The sequence below is a fragment of the Diaphorina citri genome, unplaced genomic scaffold (genome assembly GCF_000475195.1).
Source record: "Diaphorina citri unplaced genomic scaffold, Diaci psyllid genome assembly version 1.1 scaffold157, whole genome shotgun sequence".
NCBI classification, from domain to species: domain Eukaryota; kingdom Metazoa; phylum Arthropoda; class Insecta; order Hemiptera; family Psyllidae; genus Diaphorina; species Diaphorina citri.
Genome location: NW_007377594.1, coordinates 24,145 through 48,288, shown reverse-complemented (window position 1 = coordinate 48,288; position 24,144 = coordinate 24,145).

The window sequence follows — 24,144 nt, the reverse complement described above, 5'->3', positions numbered from 1 at the left end:
ACCTATCCAAGAAAGAAAGAAAGAGAGAGAGAGAGAGAGAGAAAGAGAAGGAGAGGGAACGGGAGGGAGAGAAAAGAGAGAGGTAAGGGGAGGAGGGTGGGAGAGGGAAGGACAGAGAGGGAGAGGGAGAGAGAGAGGAAGAGAATTTATTCTGCTGTACATATTCAACATTGTCAAGTACACATTTTGCTGTGTAATTTGATCGCTGCAGTGAATCTCTCCCTCTTATTTCTTCTCCTTTCAGTTTCCCTTCCCTTTCACTCAGCCAGGATAGAGAGGGATTGGTCCCTCTTTTTTATGCCAAAGATTTAACCTTCCTTCCTCTCTCTCCCTCTTGTTTCTTTTCTCTCTCTCTCTCTCTCTTTCTTTCTCTCTCTCTCTTTCACTTTTTCTTTTTCTTCCTTCTCTTCGTCCATTATTTTTTTCCTCTTCCCTCTTTCTCTCTCCCTCCCTCTCCGTACGTTTCGTTCTGGACTAATCTATCTTCATCCGAGCTTTCAGGTCAAATGTCCTTTGCCCTTAGCCATATGATGATCCTAATGCTCTCTCTCTCTCTCTCTCCTCTCCTTCTCTCTTTTTCTCTCTCTCTCTTTCTACTTGACATGGATTTAAATGATGGAAGACATTTTATTTTACATGGCATTTGCTGTTGTTTTTTTCTTCTCTCCCTGTGTTGTACAGTAATTATGTTTGAAAAGGGGTTTAAAGTTTTCCCAAAGTCCATCATGCATACTAAACGCTTGCTGTTATGGAGGTATAATAGGCATTTTATGCCGTATAGGTGGGTAGATAGAGAGACACTGTAATACTGGGAGTGGGTACTAAGCTTAATTTCCCTTACAGTACTGTTTTCAAGACTAATCTTTGGGTATTTGCCTTCGGGAGAATGCCACATTTTTTCATGCACATTAAAATGACAAAATAATGACTCGTTTTTTCAGGAGTTCTTAAAATAATGTAGAGATGAGTTAAACAAAAAAGCAAATTGTAGGGACTTTGAAACTTGCAGGGGGGTAAAAAGTATAGTATAATATATTTTAGTTTATGTAGAAAAAATTTATGCCTCCGAAAAATCAGTGGTGAATTAGTGAGACTTCGGTTTTCAGTGGATTTGGAAAGTTCTTTCTCAATCCTGGAGCCAAGGAGGTATTTAATTTTTCGCTCCAAGCTTTGCCTTTCGCACTTTTCGAGTTCTTAAAATAATGTAGAGATGAGTTAAACAAAAAAGCAAATTGTAGGGACTTTGAAACTTGCAGGGGGGTAAAAAGTATAGTATATATTTTAGTTTATGTAGAAAAAATTTATGCCTCCGAAAAATCAGTGGTGAATTAGCGAGACTTCGGTTTTCAGTGGATTTGGAAAGTTCTTTCTCAATCCTGGAGCCAAGGAGGTATTTGATCTTTCGCTCCAAGCTTTGCCATTCGCACTTTTCACACAGCAAATATTCTGCGCGAGATCTGAACACAATGAGAAAAGTCTATTGTAGAATAGGACTCTGAACTCTCATCATTGAGGCATTGACATTTTTCCAGTGTGTGATAGTGATAGGTAGGTATATGTACACAATGAGAAAAGTCTATTGTAGAATAGGACTCTGAACTCTCATCATTGAGGCATTGACATTTTTCCAGTGTGTGATAGGTAGGTACGAGTATATGTATTGTGAAAATCCTTTAACACCTACTCATCCGGCACTGTCCCAGAGATTGCGCTGTTTTAACTCAATTTTTTGTGCCTTTTGTAAAAACCAAAAGGAAAGGGGAGCCTTTCAGTTGAAGCGTAGACACTCTGCAGTGCACTTGTGTGTTTCTTGTTGCATACTTCCGATTTATTAAGGCAACATAATTTTTAGAACTTTTTGAAAACCAACGTAAGTTTTTGTACCTGTCATTTGAACTCTTTTGGTGTGGTTTTTATATTTTTGACGTTTGTTGTTCTGCACACTTTATTAAATTTCTCATTATTGCACTTTTTTGTTGAATTATTCCGTTTTTAACTAGATGTTTTTCGTTTTTAATTAATTTATATGGAAATTGTCGATTTCGGATTATTCCGGTTTCTTCAGCAATTTTTTAATTGGTCTTTTAGTACCTAACTCTATTTTTTTCCTCACTATGGTAAAATACCAATATTATTTCTGTCTCCTATTGCTAATAAGCAAATAATGATATTCCATAGATGTTTCACCTTTCAAACTTGTCGATTTTAGCCCGGCTTTAATTGAGTACAATAAACTTCTAATGGAGATTGAAATTATTACTTCTCGAATTCCCACACGAAGAATTTATGTATTTCAAGATGATTAGGATCAACAGTGCTAAATGTTCATCCTGTAATTAAAGTCAAAGGTAGGTTACTTTTGATTGCACTGTAAAAATTGACTTTTAACTAGAAATTTATGCCGCCTATGCTAATTTATATAAATTTACTTATCACTATTATGTACAAATGTACCATACAATTCTGAACAAGTTGGTACCTATAGATACATGAAAAATATTTCTTATAAATTTCAAATTTCAATTAATCGATTTCAATAAGTTGGATTCCAGAAATTAGATTTTATACAAAAAGACAACGAATGCCTGTTTTTTACTTTACCAAAGCCAGTTCCTGCGAAAAAGTATAAATGGAGAAATTAGATTTTATACAAAAAGACAACGAATGCCTGTTTTTTACTTTACCAAAGCCAGTTCCTGCGAAAAAGTATAAATGGAAAAAAGTCTCTTCACATAATTTTGGCACAGACACTACAAAATTACAAATAAATATTATACTAACTCTTCTCTGCGTCTGACTTTTCATCCGACCGACATTAGAAAATTTAGTTGTTTTGGCACATCCACTAAAAATATCTATGGATCGTGGGTTTGAGATTTTAATCGGTCTCAAAAATGAAAGTGACTCACACGCGGTCAAGCGGAACGAGAAACCAGATTTCAGCACAAAAGACTCCCCCACTCCTATATCTTGGACCAGCCAGTCCTCGATTCCAACTGGACACAATAGGTACCCTCTGGATCGTGGCTACTCTTGGTGTTCCCTCTAATCCTGTAGTATTTCGTCCTGACACTGACACGTCCACTACAAATTTGCATTACAATTACCGATAGAAATCAGTCCATATTAAATAGACCCCATAAGTTTGACCCTGCGAACTTGATAATTTTCTACCATACGTTCTAATCAGTTACTCATAAATCTCATAATACTAACCATTGAACTGTAAAACTGGGCATTAGAGATGACTGTGTATAATAGAAAAGAGAGTTTATCCTGCTCGAATAGGACTAAAAAGTCCGTCTACCCGGCTAATAGGTAATAGGGTCAAGTCGGTAATATTGTTCATGGAGGACTTTTCTCGGAAACGGGGCTGTTTCGCTCTAATGCTGCCTATCCTGAAACAGGTCAACAAGATGTATCTTGTTGAGATAAACATCAAGATTATAAATTCCAAAGTCCCATGTATTCTACAATTATGTAAGTATAACTACATGTAGGTAGGTATAATCTATTTACATGTATAAAATATGTACATCTAAACGTGTATAAACCATGTGTATCTTCATGTTTGAACTCTCTTTTACATACGACCATTGTAAATTGATAAAATTCACTCAGAGGCAAAATTTTCCGTTCAAGATGATGATGTTGGTTAATAAAAGCAATATCATGCATAATTAGGTTTTCTTATGATAATACAGCAATTTAGATTACATCCCATTCTTCCCTTTATCTATCCTTTCATGCCCCTCCTCCTTTTTCCCTGACTATCTCGTTCATCTTTCTCCTTTCTCTCCCCCTTTCTCAATCTTCGGATATGAATAGCAATCAAGTTCACCTTCCAAGTTTTAAACACAACATTATAATATTAATTATGTTTGTCTTGGTTCTTCTCCGTGTGCTTCTTCCTCTTTTCCTTTCTTTTCTATTTTTGTTTACATGCTTTGTGCTTTTTTCTTGTTATTGTTCTTCTCCTTCTTGTCCTTCCTCTAATCCTTATCCTTCTCCTCCCACTTGCTGCTATTCGTATGTGTTCCTTTTTTTTTCTCATCCTCTATTAGACTTTCCAATGTCGTTTCTTTTAATATCCAACCGATTCCTATCTCCTACCCTTGTTTGCCCGTCTTCTTTGCTAGAATCTCTTCCAATTGTCATTTCTTTTAATATCCAACCGATTCCTATCTCCTACCCTTGTTTGCCCGTCTTCTTTGCTAGAATCTCTTCCAATTTCCATGTAATTCCATTTAACTACTCTGCTATCTTCCTTCGTATTCTCATACCTAGTTGCTGTTGTTATTCTGAGATTTCCTCTTCCTTCCATATTCCTTTCTTTAATTGGTGGATATTATGTGCTATTATCTATTATATTAATAGTAGGTACATCCCTATTGTAGCATATAATCTATAGCACCCTAGAGTACTTATACAGTTTTACTCTCTTGATTGTTCTCACTCCTTCTTCCCTTCTTTCTTTGGGCTACCCATTGGAAAATGTCTGCACCAGCTCAGAGAGAATAAAATAACACTCACTTTACCTATTGGCAAATGTATGCACGAATAGAATAGAGCGAATAGAATAGAGCAGCTTTAAAAAGCAATAATGGAAAGTAATTATCGAATTTTGACTCGAAAAACTCCTGAACCCGAAGGGGCAATCACTATATATTAATTAATTAATTTTCTATTTATAAAATCAATGAGAACAAATCACGCATTTTTCAGTTTCCATCACGCATGGATATTCCTACCTATAATTGGGAAGATTCGCCAATCTAGAATACACACTAATCCCGGCTAAAGGCGTTAGAGATGGATTATCTATGTGAGGGAGGGAGAGAAAGAGAGATATATGCTCTATATGTGGGCGAAAGATATAAATGTAGGAACTGGAAACCCATCAGAGATTTAGGTGCCTCCTTCAATATTTCTCAGCAAAAAAGTTCGACGGCGAAAATTTTTCACATTGGCAATTTTCACTGTAAATATACAGGGTGTCCCAGATCTTTTTCCACCTGTGTTCGAGCCAGAAATTTATACGGAGAAATTTTGCTGTATCTTCAGACTGACTTCCTGGGAAATACAATGTTAAACTTAGACTGTGTCCACTCATAGTCGACGGCCGTCCATTGACGTCGATCCACATCGATCAATGATCGATTGACGGTAATTGACTATGTGTGGACACAGCTTTAGACTTGGACTTTGTTAAGTTGGTACCTATGTATAAAAGAAAGAAAGTTAAATAAATATTAAATCAAATTAAATTAACAATTTAAAACTTCATTCATAAATGTGACTGTAAATTTACGAAACAAATTGCGGACAATATGAAAGCATGAAACGGTATCGAAGATTTTCAAAGCTCACAAGCTAAACCACAAATGCAAGAGAGAGAGAGAGAGAGAGAGAGAGAGAGAGAGAGAAAGAGAGGTAGAATACTGGACCAAAGGCACAGAGGAGGAACACATACAAAGTTTAAAGAGAAAGAAAGAGGGGGAGAGCCTAATACTTACCCATTGCAACACCCTCATCAAATTTCCTTTAATATTTTAATAAACCGTGACAGAAAGGGACGAAGGTAGGGAAACAAAGGACGAAGGAGGCAAGGAGGTAGGGAGTGAGGTAGGTATAATCTTTGATACAAGATAATACACTGCAAGCCTTCTTTGTAATTATCTACCAAAGGCCTTCTCCCTCGTTCCATTTAAGGGTCAACTTTTGATCCCAGCTCCCCGTTATCCGCTAGTTGGGGTTATTCCTAACGTAAATTTACTCCTGTTCCTCCCCATTTTGTCTTGACCATAATTATATCGGCTTCTGAAAGGCTACTGCCCATTTCTCTTTTCTCCTCTGGGTACTGTTCCTTTCTCTTCCCTTCTCTCTCTCTCTCTCTCTCTCGCTCTCTATCCTTCTCGCTCCCGTGATATAAAATCTTCGATTATGTGTTAGCTACCTATTTGATAAGGGTGTTGGGTTCGGAGGTATTCAGCTCTTCCGCCTTATTGGGTTCGGAGGTATTCAGCTCTTCCGCCTTATTTTCATCAGTCTCGTTTTCCTTCTCTCTTCCCTTCTCTCTCTCTCTCTCTCTCTCGCTCTCTATCCTTCTCGCTCCCGTGATATAAAATCTTCGATTATGTGTTAGCTACCTCTTCCGCCTTATTTTCATCAGTCTCGTTTTCCTTCTCCTTCTTCTTCTTCTCCTCCCTCTTCTTCTTTTCTTCGTCCTTTTTCTATTAATCTTTCTCCGCCTATTCATCCTACTTCACATCTTTTCTCCTCATTCTTTTTCTTTTTTCTCCCTCCTCTCCACTTCTTCTTCCCTTTGCATACCTAAAATTTTTCGCCCCTTCCTTACTTTACCTTTTCTCCCTTATTCTGCCTCTGTTGCCCAACTCTGGGTCCTTTGAGTCAGACATATATTTCATAATTTCATTAAACAATATCTTTCAGATTTTAAACATCAGTAAAGGCCAGAGCGCAAGGGAGGGAGAGAGAGAGGGAGGGAGAGAGGATTCTAGTTTCCCAGTTTTCACTCAATCTAATTTTCTTCCTTATTAAGGGTCCTAGAGCTTTCTCTTTTTCTCTCTCCCCCCCCCGCTCTCTCCCTCTCGCTCGCTCTCGTTTGCTTTGTGTCCATCAGTCTTTTTCCTAATTAGGGGAACTAACCAACTGAAACTACCTACTCTTTCTGTCTACATTTTCTACGTATACGTAGGTATGCCTTATTATCACGGCTTCTCTTTCCTCCTTTCTCCCTCTCTCTCTCCATTCTTCCCCCTTAACATCCAGAAAGTTAGGTACATATCAGTTCATTCTTTTTTCCTCACTCAACCCTATGCTACGCTGAAAATCCCCACTTTTCAACCCAAATCATATTTTCATACCTTACTTGCCCCGTTCTCAACAACACCCCCTCAAAGACTGACTTCCCAGCACAGAAAGTGTAACCCAATTCTAAATTAGAAAAATAATAAAGAAAGGTGTGATGTACATTTCTATAGCATGTGATACATGTACATTTGTACACCAGTCAAAGGCAAATTTACATTGCTGTTTGTTACGTCAAGTTAGCCGGAAGATATTCAGGGGAGCAATATTGTTTTGCGCAATGATGCGTGACTAAACAGGAGAGGAAAAGAGAGAGGAGGATGGGAAGAGAGAGGGAGAGGATCAGGGATATATATGATTTCGGAACGGAGGCAAAGGCAGGTTCCATTGCTGTTTGTTACGTCAAGTTAGCCGGAAGATATTCAGGGGAGCAATATTGTTTTGCGCAATGATGCGTGACTAAACAGGAGAGGGGAAGAGAGAGGAGGGTGGGAAGAGAGAGGGAGAGGATCGGGGATATACGGAGGCAAAGGCAGGTTCAAGAGGAACAGAGAGGTGAGAGAAGGGAGGAGGAAGGAGAGGTGGAGGAACCGGGCTTGTCCCTTTGCGAATCCATTATTTCATGGTAGGTGTCACAGAAGAGGTATGGTAGGGACACGCTAGAAGCGGAGGGAGGGAATATAAAGGGATTTGGGAGCGAGGACTGGTAACGCCATTCAGATGTGTATAATTACAGGAAATTAACTTCGACTTGAGAAGGGAGGGAGGGAAGGAGGAGGAGGAGGATAAGAAGGGAGGATAATCCTGACGGGATATTTTGGATGGGACGAAGAGAGGAAGGGATAGGAGGAAGAGTAGAGTGTTCGATAGAGAAAGAGGAGGAGGAGGAGGAGCAGAAGGAGGAAAATGAGGAGTAGTGACAGTATAGAGAGGAGAGGAAGATGTGGAGTTGTGGATGTTTACAGGGAGAGTACACAGTAAGTTGGAGAGGAGAGGAAGAGTCCTATGGTAGCGGATGGCTTGTGGACACGGCAAGGGAACAGGGATACAGGGAAGTAATAATAAACTGTCCAGAAAGTTCATACGTGTGGAGAGGATTCATAGAGGAATACACTCATGGGCGTGACTGAACAGTTGACTGTCTGGTTATCTTTCAGGCAGGAAGACAGATTTTGGCGATCCTTCGAAGAAGAGTACTCTGGAGTAAACAGTGACAACAGAAGTAGTCTGAGAAGTATTGGGCCTGTCTTTCTCAGAATACTTCATGGGACCATCAGAATAACGGTCTGAGAAACAGGACACAAAAAAAAGACTAATTAAATATTTCAATATTTTCGTGTGTGGTCGGTTCAGTTGTCGGTTTATGGAATAGGATTCAAACAAACACCACCCTCTAAAGGACAATCGCCAACCTTTTGCTCTTTACATCACCAAGATACCCCGGTGTACTCGAACAATCACAAAACGCCCCTGATCCGTTATAAGTGCAATTTCTGGCTTTAAGTGGCAGGGTTCTTCTAAAGGAGCTCTTCCACCTTTTTGCACGGACCGAGAGGTTTTCCCGACATTTTACTATGTGGTTGTTTGGTCTCCTTTTGCTCTACTTTTCTCTACGGAAGTAGGAAAAAGGTCAGCACAAATTTTGCATGTATCCGGTTGCCTGAATATGAAAGGTTTATAGGGAAAGTATTCCCTCTAAAGGACAATCGCCAACCTTTTGCTCTTTACATCACCAAGATACCCCGGTGTACTCGAACAATCACAAAACGCCCCTGATCCCTGTTATAAGTGCAATTTCTGGCTTTAAGTGGCAGGGTTCTTCTAAAGGAGCTCTTCCACCCAACCACTGCAGATGCATATCTCAAGTACCTGATAACAATACTAGATGTCATTCGGGGTCATAAATATCAGGAAAGTTCATGATATAGCTGTTATATTTATGTTCTGTCAAACGCTAATGGTTAATAGTGGGGGCGAAGTGATAAATTATTATCGTAAATAGTGGAATGTACTTGAGGTATCTCCAATCCCACACACGATTAACTTACTTACTCCGTGTCCGTGAGCCATACTGAGCCATCAAATGCCAATGATTTTTCCATAGGCAGAGTCATTTGCATCCAATACCTAGATCACGTTTTACTAGCTTTTTGGTGCTAAAATTTCTTCTAGTACAACTTTGGTGAAGGCTTCTTAGTCCAAGATCACTGGATATGTGATCATGTGGATTGTGGATAATGGGCCCAGAGACAGAGAGTAAAGATCAAAAAAATTTATTGACGGACTGTCCAAAGTTTGGGTTGCCGAAACTACACAACATACTTGTCAGTTTTTCAGAGAGAATTGTTACAGTTAGAATAGAATGCCTTTTTTGAGCGGTCTCGATAAGGCGGAAATCATTCGGATCTCTCTCTCTCTCTCTCTCTCTCTCTCTCTCTCTCTCTCTCTCAAGCATTAAAATAGGAATAATGACAATTATATTGTTAATGAAATAATAATCGAAAATTATCGTTAATTAAACAATAATTGAAATAATCGCATTGGTTATCGATACTGGAGGGTGAGAGGAGAGAGAGAGAGAGAGCAATATGTGGAAAGGAAGGAAAAGGGAGAGAGGAAGAGAATGGAAATTTTCATGCTTCTACCTATGTTATATGTATCATTTTCCCTCGAGTAACTTTTGGTTGGTGAAGCCATCAAAAATAAAATTTCGAAATTTGATGAATTCATTATTTGCCCGCGTGTACCCGATGTAATTTATTTTAAATTTATGTATCAACTGAGTCAATAAAAATGTAAATAATGCTTTATTGTCATTGTTCATTAAAATATGCGAGTACCGCTATATCTATTTTAAATTTATGTATCAACTGAGTCAATAAAAATGTAAATAATGCTTTATTGTCATTGTTCATTAAAATATGCGAGTACCGCTATCATGAAAATGAAAATAACATAGAAATACATATCAAGGCTATCAAACCACATACTTGAATCACGTAGACTAGAAAATATCCCGTTTCCCAACACCTTCAAAGGTGGCTCATGTTCACCATTAACGGCCACAGACAAAAGATAGAAATACATATCAAGGCTATCAAACCACATACTTGAATCACGTAGACTAGAAAATATCCCGTTTCCCGACACCTTCAAAGGTGGCATGTTCACCATTAACGGCCACAGACAAAAGATATGTATAGGTTGAATCACGTAGACTAGAAAATATCCCGTTTCCCGACACCTTCAAAGGTGGCTCATGTTCACCATTAACGGCCACAGACAAAAGATACCCTCCATTCAGAATTCCAATATGTGTGGAAATATGTCATCTCCACTATCAGAATATTCATATTGATAGATATGTAATTTTGACATCTCCACTAATATTGTTGTATAGTCGAGTCGGTTCCTATTCATATCGGAAATACCATTAAAGATTAAAGTTTTAATGTTGGTAAATTTCATCTGAGTTAACAGGCCAATTTGGACAGTTGGTATTTCAAGGCTCGTATCCATATGGACAATCAAATTTCTTTTCCTGGTTCCACTCAAGCTGGATGATGTTATTGCGAGAAGGCACGAGTAGCTTGTCGCTAAATGAAGGGTAAAACCCCCCGTCAATACAATCCTTAGCAGTTATCTGTTCAGTGACGCTAAAACCCACATTCCATTTCTGTTATAAAACGCCATCTCCTAGACCTCTACAAAAAACCGTTTTGCCCGCACATGGTAGGCAAAATTGACACGGCCTGTCCATTTTGCCCACCCAGAGAATTTTCCAAACATATGAAACAAAATAAATGTACAACTTGTTATTTTATTAACAAAATGTTTTATTGAAGGTTTAGAAAGGTACAAAAGCTTTGAAAGGTACCAATACAAAGGGTTGAGAGGTTGGTCTCTTCTTAACTTTTTTTAAATCATGTCAATGTAAGGAGATAGCGTTAAAAAACCAGATGATCCTTTTTTGGGACCAGTTTTGCGGATGGGACGGTCCTGTGCTTTTGGTATGGGTAATATGTCACACGGACCGACAGAGAAACCAGAAGTATTCAGTTGGTCGAATGGTGAAGTTGGTATGTCAACATTGGATGATACGATGATGGGAGTACTTGTCAATACGTCCCGTGGTGGTGCAGTGGCGGAATCCGGGGTAGTAGAAGCGTGTGGTATTATTGCGAGAAGGCACGAGTAGCTTGTCGCTAAATGAAGGGTAAAACCCCCCGTCAATACAAACCTTAGCAGTTATCTGTTCAGTGACGCTAAAACCCTCAAATCAAGGCTTATAATATGGTCAATGCACACAGTTCTACCTCCTGAAAAAAGCCTGGCTACAAGTAACATCACACATTCCAAAGTAAACACTAAACATTAGGATGAAACTGTGGATTAATACGAAACGTGCCTACGAGGCTATTACAAAATGTATCTCCAGTTTGTTTTACTACCTCATCATAAAATGCTGGAGCTAATCTGGGAAAGTTCCCATCACCAGGTTGGGGAATACAGGATATGCTTTGCTACTGTGAGATTTATTCCGAACCAGGTATTGGAAAGTTCAATCATTTAGCAAATTCGTTGAATCGGCACGTGTCCCAGGCTGGTACCAAGGGGTTAAAAGTCTTGTAGATACTGTTTCTATGAAATGAAGAAGAATCGAACTTTTCTGCATCGATCTATCTAGCTCTAATTGAACAGACGAAGTTACCTCTAATTTCAATCTTTCAACTCGATGATTTTGCAGTTCCTTTGTCTGTCTGTTTGTTCCACGATAATTCGCGAGCAGTTTTTTCCAATGTTGATGAAATTTGGTTCACATCGACACACATAAGTATCGGCAAGCACTAGAGGGCAAGGGGCAAGGTTCGACTGAAATGTTCCTTTTTAGTACAATAGGTAAATTTTCCTTTAGAGAAACTGACCACTGACTACTGGAAGCCTGGAAAATTGACCACTGCTCCTCCATTGACATTTTATTGAAGCACTAGGTCAGGTTTCCTTCCAGTGGTCAGTTTCCCGAAAGGAAAATACACCTTATGTTTCTCGATTTGAATATCAAATTCTCGAGGACAATTGGACAGCATTAAACAGAAAAGAACCATCCATAAAGGGAAGTGCCTTATGGATGGTTCTTTTCTGCTTAATAGGTACTGTGCAATTGAGCAGCTGGTTGAAACCTCACAACTTTTTTACATCAAGCCGCCATTTTATTTCAACCATTTCCCTTCTTTTCAATTTCTATCTGTCCCTCTCTACGGTTTTATTTTCCCTTAGACATTAAATGGCGCGAGTAAAACGTCCTAGTAATTCATAGGTAATTACCTGAGGTACTGCTGTGTCAGCAAAAAAATCCTTAATAGATTTACCCGCCTAGCGCCTGTTCCTCAGTCTAGTAAATCTCTACTATTTCACATGCAGCTATCACCATTTAGTTCATGTATTCTTTTCAAGAGCGCAAACGCAAACAAGTGTACAATTTTTGTCATTCTAAGAAGCAGAGTCCAGAAGACATTGTTCAACCTTATTTTGTTAAATGCTCTTAAGTTTTGCTCCTGAGTTCTGACTTCTGAGGCTTATGTAATTAGCAGTAGTATTTTTATTTCTCGATAATATTACGTTCTGAAACTTAAAAGATGAAAGGCTGATGACCATTCGTAATACCAAGAAGTTGAAAACAATCAGTACAACAGAGGACTTCTAGGTCAAAGGCCGTTTGAATATCAACAATTATTTGACCATAGGCCAAATAATTCGTACAGCAGTCGTTTGATGATTTGAGCTCCTATATTTGATATCAGTTTTGTTAATTGAGCTCTTTTCCTCCATTCTCTCTCTTCCAATTTCTACACCTCCCTTTGCCTTTTAATTTCTCCCCTCTCCTTGTTTTTCTTCCAAGGAGGAAGAAAATTCTCCTTGTGATCCTACGTCCCTTCTTCGCCCATCCTTGTCTCAAAACGGGTCTCCATACTATGTCTTGAGACGGTACATTTAACTTCGGACGGTATTACAACACCCTACATACATGTACATTTCTATAGCATGTGATACATGTACATTTGTACACCAGTCAAAGGCAAATTTACATTGCTGTTTGTTACGTCAAGTTAGCCAGAAGATATTCAGGGGAGCAATATTGTTTTGCGCAATGATGCGTGACTAAACAGGAGAAGGGAAGAGAGAGGAGGATGGGAAGAGAGAGGGAGAGGATCGGGGATATATATGATTTCGGAGCGGAGGAACAGGAAGGTTCAAGGGGAATAGAGAGGTGAGAGAAGGGAGGAAGGAGAGGTGAGAGGAACCGGGCTTGTCCCTTTGTGAATCCATTATTTCATGGTAGGTGTCACAGAAGAGGTATGGTAGGGACACGCTAGAAGCGGAGAGAGGGAATATAAAGGGATTTGGGAGCGAGGACTGGTAACGCCATTCAGATGTGTATAATTACAGGAAATTAACTTCGACTTGAGAAGGGAGGGAGGAAAGGAAGAGGAGGAGGAGGATAAGAAGGGAGGATAATACTGACGGGATATTTTGGATGGGACGAAGAGAGAGGAAGGGAAAGGAGGAAGAGTAGAGTGTTCGATAGGGAAAGAAGAACAGGAGGAGGAGGAGGAGGAGGAAAAGGAAAATGAGGAGTAGTGACAGTAAGTTGGAGAGGAGAGGAAGAGTCCTATGGTAGCGGATGGCTTGTGGACACGGCAAGGGAACAGGGAAGTAATAATAAACTGTCCAGGAAGTTCATATGTACGTGTGGAGAGGATTCATAGAGGAGTACACTCATGGGCGTGACTGAACAGTTGACTGTCTTGTAATCTTTCAGGCAGGAGGACAGATTTTGGCGATCCTTCGAAGAAGAGTACTCTGGAGTAAACAGTGACAACAGAAGTAGTCTGAAAAGTATTCGGCCTGTCTTTCTCAGAATACTTCATCGGAACAAAATAATAATCGAGTGCACTCGAGTGAAGTCAAACTCGAGTCCACTCGAGTAAAATCATTCACTCGGCCCATCACTAGTTTTCATTTTAAATTTGGGAATTGGGATAGAATGAGATAACCTCGTTAATTTGAGCTCACGGAGCCTTTTAATATAGGAAATCCACGTTGATAATACATTATATTACATGGAATTAATAAAAAATAATAAAACAAAAGCACAGTGTATGTAAATTAAGGATCTGTGAGCTAAATTTATGTTCTGTCAAACGCTAATGGTTAATAGTGGGGGCGAAGTGATAAATTATTATCGTAAATAGTGGAATGTACTTGAGGTATCTCCTATCCCAAACACGATTACCTTACTTACTCCGTGTCCGGGAGCCATACTGAGCCATCAAATGCCAATGCTTTTTCTATAGGCAGAGTCATTTGCACCCAATAGCTTTTTGGTGCTAAAATTTCTTCTTCTAGCTTTTTGGTGCTAAAATTTCTTCCAGTGCAACTTTGGTGAAGGCTTCTTAGTCCAAGATCACTGGATATGTGATCATGTGGATTGTGGAAAATGCGCCCAGAGACATAGAGTAAAGATCAACAAAATTTATTGATGAACTGTCCAAAGTTTGGGTTGCCAAAACTACACAACATACTTGTCAGTTTTTCAGAGAGAATTGTTACAGTTAAAATAGAATGCCTTTTTTGAGCGGTAATCCTGAGATCTGTTTCTGGTTTCTGTCCGAATTCAAAATTCTGTTATTGTACGGTGTAGGTAGATATTTATTTATTTATTGTTATAGCATTGCATATCAAACAAAGTATTAAATCGAAAACAAATTTAATATCCCTCTTAAAAGATATAGGTAGTCATAATGGAATATGTTTTCATTTTAAATTTGGGAATTGGGATAGAATGAGATAACCTCGTTAATTTGAGCTCACGGAGCCTTTTAATATACCAAATCCACGATAGTGTGACGCTAAGTTCAAATTGGAAGCGACTGAGGCGACATCTTTATGATAATTAGAATTGAATTTTCCAATTTTGTTACCTACATGTGTGTCCCAACTCCCAATCCCAATAGGTACATCGTCCCTAAAACCTGTCATAAGTCATAATCAAAGTACACTTACAATTTCCATTACCGTAATGAAGATTTAGATAGGTTCATAATTTAATTCGTCTTTGTTTCTTGCTTTTTGTTACAGGGGTTTTCTGTATACCTTCGATTTTATTGATGACCACTGTGGTAAGTACCATGTCTTATTCAAACTAATTTTAAACAATTTTATACTTTTTAGATCAACTTCTGATCTCCATAGGTATTTTTATTTGATATACATCACATGAAACATCATGGAGTGGCGTTTGTAGAAATCGATAGTCAGATAATATATTGATATTTGTTTCATCCCTGCGGAAAAAAGCAGTGAAACAAGCTGTGGTATTTGGTGCTGAACAATCCCTATGAGAGGAAGAGAGAGAGAGAGAGAGAGAGAGAGAGAGAGAGGAAAATAGGAAAGATCTGTGTGGAAGAGAGAGGGAAATAGGAAAGATAAGTATGTAATGAGGTTTGGGTTGGTTTTAATCAAATTCCTTCTTCTTTTCAACGCGACGTGTATAATACCTAGGAGATTGTTTGCGTTTTGTATTCGAGCTTCAGGAAGTTCTTTTTGATGAACGAAATTCTATACTATTTTACCCAAGGGGAAAAAATCATCCTTTAAAGAGAATTTAGCAAAAATATTAATTAATTAATTTTCTATTTATAAAATCAATGAGAACAAATCACGCATTTTTCAGTTTCCATCACGCATGGATATTCCTACCTAATTGGGAAGATTCGCCAATCTAGAATACACACTAATCCCGGCTAAAGGCGTTAGGGATGGATTATCTATGTGAGGGAGGGAGAGAAAGAGAGAGAGAGATATGCTCTATATGTGGGCGAAAGATACATATAAATGTAGAAACTGGAAACCCATCAGAGAGATAGAAAGAAGTATCTTGAGTGAGAGAAAAAACGGGAGAGCCGGGTGTGATCAGCAGAGAATTTACTCAACTCGAAGTAATAGCAAGGGTGGGAGACAGAAGAGAGGGAGGGGGAAAAAAGGGAGATAGAAGTGAGGGGCAAGAGGGGAGGGAAAGAAGTATCTTGAGTGAGAGAAAAAACGGGAGAGCCGGGTGTGATCAGCAGAGAATTTACTCAACTCGAAGTAATAGCAAGGGTGGGAAATAGAAGAGAGGGAGGGGAAAAAGGGAGGGGGAAAGGGGGAGAGAGGAGAGGGAGAGAAAGTAATCGTGATTTCACATTAAAACTGAATGGCCAGTGAAATCGTCGTTTCTGTATTGAAAACCCAATGAGATAAATATTTTATGATTTCCGTGTGATGTAGCAACCTTTGCACTGGGAGGCGTGTGTCTTGAACCGCTAGGTGGGCTACCCATTGGAAAATGTCTCCACCAGCTCAGGGAGAATAGAATAACACCAATAGAGAATAGAGCAGCTTTAAAAAGCAATAATGGAAAGTAATTATCGAATTTGGACTCGAACCACCCCTAAAGCCGAAGGGCAAGCACTAAAGGGCAAGGAGCAAGGTTCGACTGAAATGTTCCTTTTTAGTACAATAGGTAAATTTTCCTTTTGAGAAACTGACCGCTGACTACTGGAAGCCTGGTAAATTGACCACTGCTCCTCCATTGACATTTTATTGAAGCACTTGGTCAGGTTTCCTTCCAGTGGTCAGTTTCCCGAAAGGAAAATACACCTTATGTTTCTCGATTTGAATATCAAATTCTCGAGGACAATTGGACAGCATTAAACAGAAAAGAACCATCCATAAAGGGAAGTGCCTTATGGATGGTTCTTTTCTGCTTAATAGGTACTGTGCAATTCTCGAGGACAATTGGACAGCATTAAACAGAAAAGAACCATCCATAAAGGGAAGTGCCTTATGGATGGTTCTTTTCTGCTTAATACTGTGTAATTGAGCAGCTGGTTGAAACCTCACAACTTTTTTACATCAAGCCGCCATTTTATTTCAACCATTTCCCTTCTTTTCAATTTCTATCTGTCCCTCTCTACGGTTTTATTTTCCCTTGGACATTAAATGGCGCGAGTAAAACGTCCTAGTAATTCATAGGTAATTACCTGAGGTACTGCTGTGTCAGCAAAAAAATCCTTAATAGATTTACCCGCCTAGCGCCTGTTCCTCAGTCTAGTAAATCTCTACTATTTCACATGCAGCTATCACCATTTAGTTCATGTATTCTTTTCAAGAGCGCAAACGCAAACAAGTGTACAATTTTTGTCATTCTAAGAAGCAGAGTCCAGAAGACATTGTTCAACCTTATTTTGTTAAATGCTCTTAAGTTTTGCTCCTGAGTTCTGACTTCTGAGGCTTATGTAATTAGCAGTAGTATTTTTATTTCTCGATAATATTACGTTCTGAAACTTAAAAGATGAAAGGCTGATGACCATTCGTAATACCAAGAAGTTGAAAACAATCAGTACAACAGAGGACTTCTAGGTCAAAGGCCGTTTGAATATCAACAATTATTTGACCATAGGCCAAATAATTCGTACAGCAGTCGTTTGATGATTTGAGCTCCTATATTTGATATCAGTTTTGTTAATTGAGCTCTTTTCCTCCATTCTCTCTCTTCCAATTTCTACACCTCCCTTTGCCTTTTAATTTCTCCCCTCTCCTTGTTTTTCTTCCAAGGAGGAAGAAAATTCTCCTTGTGATCCTACGTCCCTTCTTCGCCCATCCTTGTCTCAAAACGGGTCTCCATACTATGTCTTGAGACGGTACATTTAACTTCGGACGGTATTACAACACCCTACATACATGTACATTTCTATAGCATGTGATACATGTACATTTGTACACCAGTCAAAGGCAAATTTACATTGCTGTTTGTTACGTCAAGTTAGCCAGAAGATATTCAGGGGAGCAATATTGTTTTGCGCAATGATGCGTGACTAAACAGGAGAAGGGAAGAGAGAGGAGGATGGGAAGAGAGAGGGAGAGGATCGGGGATATATATGATTTCGGAGCGGAGGAACAGGAAGGTTCAAGGGGAATAGAGAGGTGAGAGAAGGGAGGAAGGAGAGGTGAGAGGAACCGGGCTTGTCCCTTTGTGAATCCATTATTTCATGGTAGGTGTCACAGAAGAGGTATGGTAGGGACACGCTAGAAGCGGAGATATATCTGGATTTATATCGGGGCTGAGGCCTGTTTCGGGATGCAATCAGCCTCGTGAGTGCAATTGAGGAAGGACTTTTACCTTCTGATGCCTCGATTGCATAATGTTTCCCGGTGAACTTTACAGTTAACCTATTTCATATTAAAGCACTAAAGTTAAGCAACGTTGAGCGTGGTTTATATCTGGATTTATATCGGGGCTGAGGCCTGTTTCGGGATGCAATCAGCCTCGTGAGTGCAATTGAGGAAGGACTTTTACCTTCTGAAGCCTCGATTGCATAATGTTTCCCGGTGAACTTTACAGTTAACCTATTATTTTTTCATATTCGAGCTTTCCATGTGAAAAGGTGTGTACCACATAAAACGCTACCCCTCACACTCTTCCTCTCACACAAGGTTGACGTTCCCATGCTGTATAGTGAACATTTATTCTGCTGTACATATTCAACATTGTCAAGTACACATTTTGCTGTGTAATTTGATCGCTGCAGTGAATCTCTCCCTCTTATTTCCTCTCCTTTCAGTTTCCCTTCCCTTTCACTCAGCCAGGATAGAGAGGGATTGGTCCCTCTTTTTTTAACCTTCCTTCCTTATCCTTAACCTTCCTTCCTCTCTCTCCCTCTTGTTTCTTTTCTCTCTATCTCTCTCTCTCTTTCTTCCTTTCTCTCTCTCTTTCACTTCTTCTTTTTCTTCCTTCTCTTTGTCCATTATTTTTTTCCTTTTCCCTCTTTCTCTCTCACTCCCTCTCCGTACGTTTCGTTCTGGACTAATCTATCTTCATCCGAGCTTTCAGGTCAAATGTCCTTTGCCCTTAGCCATCATATGATGATCCTAATGCTCTCTCTCTTTCTCCCTCTCTCTCTCTCCTCTCCTTCTCTCTCTCTCTCTTTCCCCCCCTCTCGCGAAAAATGCCTTCTGGAAACACCGAGATCTAATGACAAGAAATATATCCAAGACCACTAAACTTAGACTTCTGAAGACATACGTATTTTCCATATTAACATACGGCTGCGAAGCTTGGACTATACACCCCGAATTCGGAAAGAAAATAACGTCATTTGAACTTTGGTGCTACAGAAGGATGTTGAAGGTGTCATGGGTCGACAAGATTACCAACGTGGAAATATTGAGAAGAATGGGAAAGTCTACTCCAGAACTTCTGAAAGACATAAGAGAAAGAAAATTAAAGTTTGCAGGACATATGATGCGAGGATCGAGTGGGCAGCTACTATTGGATATCATAGAAGGAGATGTTGAAGGACCAAGACCAAGAGGACGACCAAGAAGAATGTGGCTGGACGATGTGAAAGAATGGTTAGGAGTGAGAAGCTATGAAGAGTGCAAGGAGCTGGCAATGAACCGAGAACTTTTTAGAACAACAGTTACAAGACGTCTAGCAACCATCGACCACGATGACGCTACATGATGATGATGATGATGATGATGATGATGATGATGTGAGCTAAATGTAAACAGGAACGTTAAAAAAAAGTTAATGTATTAAAATGTTCAGAGCAGGAATTAAAATATGCAAGGAGACATTTGCATAGCATACAGGATACCTACAGCACAGTGAGTAAGGGACTAAGGGAAAGTCGGGCAAAGCGCTTTTATTTGTGTTTTGAAATGGTACTTGTCTTTCGCTGTAAAATTGTCTGCAGAAGTAGCTAGATATGTTATACCCAGTTTTATTCAAATATGGGTAATGTTGAGAGTGACAGAAAAGGAAAAGATAAGAGGAAATGGGTGTGAGAAACAGAGAGGGGGAAATTAGATAACACTTCAGTAGATCATTTAAGACCGGTTTTAGCGTCACCTATGTTAAGCTACGCCGAGCAAGGCCAATAAATGGATGGGTCACTTAAAGTTAACTGAGCAACTGTGGGATTTTTTTTTTACATTTTCTCACACAAATGAGCTCTGATCTTGAAATTTGTCGCGACGACCTATGTACTCAAAGCGAGAAAGTTTTAGATAAGACTTCAGTCGTTAATTTAAGACCGGTTTTAGCGTCTCCTATGTTAAGCTACGCCGAGCAAGGCCAATGAATTAAAATGGTTCAAATTTTGGACACTTTCAAATGATCCCTTATTACATGGGGAGCATTTGAAGATAACTTGGATTTTTTTTTTTTTTTAAAAAAGTTCAATTTTTGGACACTTTTAAATGATTCCTTATTACATGGGGAGTATTTGAAGATAGAAAATATTCATTTCGTTTAAGGTGGTTTAATACAAGATTTTCTCGTTTATAAAGGTTTAGCAAAGTGGAAGAGCAAACTGATGGAAGCATGACAAATTTAAACAAGTTAAGAACAAATTCTGATTTATAGAGGTACCTAATTTTAAAGTTAAAAAACGCGTCCCGAATTTTTTCTGGGACAAAAACGGAAATTCGGGACAAAACGCCCCAAAATGAAAAACTGAACGGGACGCCGGGACACCCCCTGAAATTCGGGACCTTGTGCAAGCCTAGGCATGGTAAGAGATTGCGGAAGAGAAGTGGACAAGGTTTTGAAGGGACAAGATATAAGTTTTGAAGGGGTTTTTAATTAAAATTGAAGAGGCAACATCTAAGTTTCAGCTCATGATTTCGAGTTTAGATTTAAAGACGAAGTATGATTGAAGATGTTCAAGCATGGTAAGAGATTGTGGAGGAGAAGTGGACAAGTAAGACACAAGTTTTGAAGGGGTTTTTAATTAAAATTGAAGAGGCAACATCTAAGTTTCAGCTCATGATTTCGAGTTTAGATTTAAAGACGAAGTATGATTGAAGATGTTCAAGCATGGTAAGAGATTGTGGAGGAGAAGTGGACAAGTAAGACACAAGTTTTGAAGGGGTTTTTAATTAAAATTGAAGGGACAAGATATAAGTTTTGAAGGGGTTTTTAATTAAAATTGAAGGGACAAGATATAAGTTTTGAAGGGGTTTTTAATTAAAATTGAAGGGACAAGATATAAGTTTTGAAGGGGTTGAGAGAAAGAAAAAGAGAGAGAGAGAGAGAGAGAGAGAGAGAGAGAGAGAGAGAGAGAGAGAGAGAGAGAGAGATACAAGAGGAGGAGAGAAGAAGAGGGAAGAGAATGGAATGGATCGAAAGAAAAACAGAGGTACATAATTATGGCATTAGAAGAAAAGGTGAAAGAGAGACTGAGATGAACGGAGGGGGGAAGATAGAAACGGAGAAAGAAAGTAAGAAGGACCAGAGGGAGGGAAAGAGAGAGAGAGGGAAGGAAGAAGGAGAGTAGAAAGAGATTAAAAGAAAACAGAAAACATTAGCAGTAGAGACAGGACAAGACTTTATATGTTTAGAAGGAAGAGGAATCCAGGAGACACGATAAGGGAGCAGGTGTATGTGTGTGTGGGAGAGATGAGAGAAGAAAGAATGGGGGAAAAGGAAAGGACAGAGAGAGGGAGAGAGGGGGGAAGGAGAGGAGTGTGAGGGAGAGAGGTAATGTAATGGTGTGAAGAATAACAAATAGGGGAAACAGTGAATTAGAGAGGGAATTTCGTATATATACTTTCTGGATTGAGAGTGAATGAGAAAGATATGGAGAGAAGAAGAGGGAAGAGAATGGAATAATGGATCGAAAGAAAAACAGAGGTACATAATTATGGCGTTAGAAGAAAAGGTGAAAGAGAGACTGAGATGAACGGGGGGGAAGATAAAAACGGAGAAAGAAAGTAAGAGGGACCAGAGGGAGGGAAAGAGAGAGAGAGAGGGAAGGAGGGTGAGAAAGGAAGGAAGAAGGAGGGTAGAAAGAGATTCAAAGAAAACAGAAAACATTGGCAGTAGAGACAGGACAAGACTTTATATGTTTAGAAGAAAGAAGAACCCTACTGCCACTTTAAATGAAAACTAAGAAAAAAAAAAAAATCGGCGGAAAAGCATTAGAAATTCCGAACCCCTAAACCCTAAAGGCTCAAAAGTTTGTTCTTTTCCTCTCTCCCTCTCTCTTCTCTCTATCTCTCTCACCCTGCACAAGGTACAGTGTAAACATATCAAATGTCCTCTGTTTTAGCAACTCAGACTTTGGGTTGAGAAAAATGAAAAGAATCCCCTTGATCTAAAATTATGTACATACTCCAATAAATAATTGAGGTGGATGTGATGTCATCTCGGATTTATGTAAGGCAAAAGAAGTGAGAGAGAGGCAGAGAGAGAGAGAAATGAAATAGAAAGAGAGGGAAAGAGGGAGGGAGAGAGATAAATTTAATTATGAGGGAGATAATCAACCCCCTGGATGACACGAAAAGACAAATTAATACTATTAAATAAAAGATAATTCAATAATTATTAAAGAATAGGATGAGATATTGTTAGCTTATCAGGAGGGAGTGAGCTTTACCATACTCAGTTAATCGATCCTAGATTAAATTCCGATTTAATCTGACCTGTTAAATCCCGGCTGTTGAGTTTATTTTTCTCACATAATGGCAAAAATCTCCCTTTTCTCTCCTCCTGTTCCTCGATTTCTCTTACTTTTATTTTGGGCCATTATGGAAGGAGGAGACTCTTTCCAGTTTTTTTTTTTCTACGTAGGTACCTTGCAATTGACAATCGAGGGTTTCGTGAGGATATTTGAAAGAAGATTCTCAACTGCTGATCCATATCTCAACTCAACAATAGGTGCCATAACGCTTTTTATTGCCTAGATGGTAAGGCATCTTGTGACCTGCATCAGAGGAGACAGTCCTCTGTACCCTCTGATGAGATCACGGGTCCATCAAGCTAAGACTTTTAAAACTGACTTAAATTACCTACAATGAAAGGAAAAACTCATTCAACACATCTAGCTCACACACCTGGAAAGAGCTGAAAGAAACGCCAGTTTTTGACTTCTTAATTCTCAAGTTTATTTCTTCTTGAAAGCTCCCCCAAACACATGCCCTTATACTCTTGAAAACTTGTTAAATATTTGTTATACCCAGTGTGTACAGTCGATGGGGTTTGTTGTTAGAGTGCTTGCTTCTCAACAGCACTTTGATGAGGGGAAATATTTTCTTTTCCATTTCTACGGGATGACCGAAGTAAGGTCTCACTTTTGGCGATTTTCCCTTTAGTTTGTTCGTCTGTTTGCGCCATGCTGAAAGAAACGCCAGTTTTTGACTTCTTAATTCTCAAGTTTATTTCTTCTTGAAAGCTCCCCCAAACACATGCCCTTATACTCTTGGAAACTTGTTAAATATTTGTTATACCCAGTGTGTACAGTCAATGGGGTTTGTTGTTAGAGTGCTTGCTTCTCAACAGCACTCTGATGAGGGGAAATATTTTCTTTTCGATTTCTACGGGATGACCGAAGTAAGGTCTCACTTTTGGCGATTTTCCCTTTAGTTTGTTCGTCTGTTTGCGCCAGATCTCTCGAAAGGTCAGTCCGATTTTGACTACATTTGGTAAATTTGTTACCTAAGACCTAGTCCTATATATGTAGTTATTATGTAAGGAAAAATAATACGTGTCTCAGATTTCCAGGATTTTCAAAACATTTTTATAGCTTTTCCGGCCCTTCAAGTCCGATTTTGACTACATTTGGTAAATTTGTTACCTAAGACCTAGTCCTATATATGTAGTTATTATGTAAGGAAAAATAATACGTGTTTCAGATTTCCAGGATTTTCAAAACATTTTTATAGCTTTTCCGTCCCTTCGCCATGAGTCCATGAACCACCCTGAAGTGTTGTTTTTACTTTCCTTTTTCTTCAGGACGTCATTTTCAGGCTATAAGGTGTCCTTAACGGTGAAAAGGGTTTCTCTGTCACATTTATTTCCTTCTGTCCCTCCTTTATTTTTTATGTAAATTTCAACCCTCACTGTTTTACAAAGCCTTGTACACCTATCTTTTTACTTTGCCAACGATCCTTTCTCCAAAATTTTCTCTCCTTTTTTTTCCTCAAAAATTTCTATTTCTTTTTAATCCTCTCTTATTCTTCTCCCTGTATTCTATTTTGCAACTAAGTCATTAGCGCCATTATCAAGTTATCGTCATCAGTATACCTAATCCATTGTTTTTTTTTTTTCTTTCCCAAAGTTCCATTTTCTGTCTCTGAATTCACGAATTCTCTTTCATTTTTCCCAATTCGGAATCTCTTTCTTCTGCCTCCGTTTTATTTGCTCCTGTCCCTCCTTTCTTTTCCTCCTCCATTGCCACCGGTTCCCTTTTGATGAAAAAAGGGTAG